This window comes from Callorhinus ursinus, unplaced genomic scaffold (assembly GCF_003265705.2).
Source record: "Callorhinus ursinus isolate GAN/ISIS: 27379988/994484 unplaced genomic scaffold, GSC_fseal_2.0 scaffold3, whole genome shotgun sequence".
NCBI classification, from domain to species: Eukaryota; Metazoa; Chordata; class Mammalia; order Carnivora; family Otariidae; genus Callorhinus; species Callorhinus ursinus.
In genome coordinates this window covers 67,119,921-67,123,369 of record NW_027397065.1, presented here as the reverse complement: position 1 = coordinate 67,123,369, position 3,449 = coordinate 67,119,921, and positions in this window count along the sequence as shown.

Here is a 3,449-nt window from a genome sequence, read left to right as displayed (position 1 = left end):
TGTGAGACAATAAATTTCTGTTGTTCCCCCAGTTTATGGTACCTTGTTATGACAACCCTAGGAAACTAATACACTGCCACAATAAATCACCTGGAGCAGTGGGTCAGAAATTTTACCTAATGAGAGAAGCAGCCCATGACAACAGTGAGCTTTGAAGCTATCCCCAAAAGAACTAGCTTTATTTAAAACAGAGTATGAGGAAATTCAAGCCTAAGGGAACTCTTGAAAACAATGGGAATTTTGATGGTAAGCAGTTAAGAGGAGCATGATAGTTCTATAAAAGCAAGAAACTAAACCTTAAGCCAGTTAGTTTACCAGAGAAAAGTAGGAAAAGAGATAGCTAAGCACTTTCCTGGGTCAGAAAAAAACCTCACACTGGTCTCAAAAATAGCCTTCCCCAAATATAATTGAATAAATTGAGCAATTTATGCCCTGGAACATTCTTGAAAAAAAAAAAAAGAACAATCTGCCTGAGATGAGTGGAGCCAAATAGCTGAGTGTGGTATAATTTGAGACAGACAGCTTAACAATAAAGCAGGGAAGGAGATAGTCAGAGAGAACCCTCCAAAGCCAATGTCATCCCAGGGTGACTGTGTATATGCTCAAGGCAGTACCCTCTGCAGAGTGTCATCAGAATTTTCACATTGAAGGGTAAATAGACTTCACTGAAATAGCTTGGCCAGGTCCCTAAACAAGTAAATGAAAAACAACAACATAAAGAAGCCCTGTAGAAGATGGAGGGAAATAATGTCTGAATACAATATACTACCTAAAATGTCCACTTTGAATAAAAATTGAGACATTATAAAGCAACAGGAAAGTATGATTCCTACACAGGAAAAGAGCAGGAGGGCCAAGACGTTAAACAGAACAAAGACTTCAAGACAACCACTATAACTATTTTCAAAGAACTAAAGGAAACCATCCTCAGAGAAGTAAAGGAAGTTCTAGTGACAATGTCTTATTAAATAAAGAATATCAATAAAAGGTGGAACCTCTACAAAAGAACCAAACAGGAAGACTAAAGCCAAAAGTACAAGAAGCATTATGAGAAATTCCTGAGAGAGCCCAAAAAGTATATTTGAATTGGGAGATGAAAGAATTGGTGAATTTGAAGAAATATTAATAGATATTATGCAATCTGAAGAACAGAAAGAAGAATGAAGGAAAAAGAATAGAGCTTTTGATAAATATGGGACACCATTAAGCACATCAACATATGCATAATGAGGGTACCAGAAAGAGAGGAGTGAGAGAATGGAGCAGAATGGTCCAGGAAATTTTAATTGAAAACTTCCCAAATTTATTGAAAAATATTAATTTACACATCCAAGAAATTCAACAAACTCTAAGTAGGATAAAATGAAAAAGACCCACATGTAAACACAATATAATCAAACTGTGTAAAGAAAAAGAGAAAATCTTGAAACAGCACAAGAAAAGAATAGTAATCTGTACAAGGGAGCCTCGGTATGAATGACAGATGGCTTATCATAAATAATGGAGGCCAGAAGGCAGGGGGAAGATATATTAAATGAGCAGAAAGGGAAAAAAAGTCAACCAAGAATTTTATATCCAGCAAAATGATCTTTCAAAAGTGAAAACAAAATAATGATATTCCCACATAAACAAAAACTGAGGGGATTCAATGTTACCAGTTCTATCTTACAAAAAAATACTAAAGGAATTTCTTCCAACTGAAAGAAAGTACTCCAGTGGTAACTTGATTTCATATGAAAAAATAAAAAGTGCTGGTAATGGTAATAATGTAGCTATAAAGGTAATGAAAACTAATATAAAAACTGATTTAGAGGGGAGGAGCAAGATGACGGAGGAGTAGGAGACCTAAATTTCGTCTGGTCCCAGGAATTCAGCTAGATAGGGATCAAACCATTCTGAACACCTATGAACTCAAAAGGAGATCGAAGAAAAGAATAGCAACAATGAAACTAGGAGCTCGTTCTTTGAAAGAATTAACAAGATTGATAAACCCCTGGCCAGACTTATCAAAAAGAAAAGAGAAATGATCTAAATCAACAAAATCATGAATGAAAGAGGAGAGATCACAACCAACAACAAAGAAATACAAACAATTACAAGAACATATTATGAGCAACTCTATGCCAGCAAATTAGATAACCTGGAAGAAACGGGTGCATTCCTAGAGATGTATCAACTACCAAAACTGAACCAGGAAGAAAGAGAAAACCTGAACAGACCAATAACCACTAAGGAAATTGAAGCAGTCATCAAAAATCTCCCAAAAAACAAAAGCCCAGGGCCATATGGCTTCCCAGGGGAATTCTATCAGACATTTAAAGAAGAATTAATACCTATTCTCCTGAAACTGTTCCAAAAAATAGAAATGGAAGGAAAACTTCCAAACTCATTTTATGAGGCCACCATTACCTTGATCCCAAAACCAGACAAAGGCTCCATCAAAAAGGAGAATTGCAGACTGGAGACCGGCCACCAGTCTGTTTTTTAACAGATCAAAATATAAGGTATTACAGACCAATATCCTTGAGGAACATGGATGCAAAAATTCTCACCAAAATACTAGCCAATAGGATCCAACAGTACATTAAAAGGATTATTCACCATGACCAAGTGGGATTTATCCCTGGGCTGCAAGTTTGGTTCAACATCTGCAAATCAATCAACGTGATACAATACATTAATAAAAGAAAGAACAAGAAACATGTGATTCTCTCAATAGATGCAGAAAAAGCATTTGACAAAGTACAGCATCCTTTTTTGATCAAAACTCTTTGAGTATAGGGATACAGGGTACATACCTCAATATCATAAAAGCCATCTATGAAAAACCGACAGCGAATATCATAAGGTCAGGAGCGCGGCAAGGATGTCCACTATCACCACTGCTATTCAACAGAGTCTTAGAAGTCCTAGCCACAGCAATCAGACAACAAAAAGAAATCAAAGGCATCCAAATCGGCAAAGAAGAAAAATTCTCACTCTTTGCAGATGATATGATACTGTATGTGGAAAACCCAGAAGACTCCACCCCAAAACTACTAGAACTCATACAGGATTCAGTAAAGTAGCAGGATATAAAATCAATGCACAGAAATCAGTGGCATTCCTACACACCAACAACAAGACAGAAGAGAGACAAATCAAGGAGTCGATCCCATTTACAATTGCACCCAAAACCATAAGATACCTAGGAATAAATTTAACCAAAGAGGCAAAGGATCTGTACTCAGAAAACTATAAAATACTCATGAAAGAAATTGAGGAAGACACAAAGAAATGGAAACACGTTCCATGCTCATGGATTGGAAGAACAAACATTGTGAAGATGTCAATGCTCCCCTGGGTGTTATGAACAAACAATGAATCATGGAACACTACACCAAAACAAATTATGTAATATATGGTGATTAACATAACAATAAAAAAAATAAAAAAAAAAAGATGTCAAT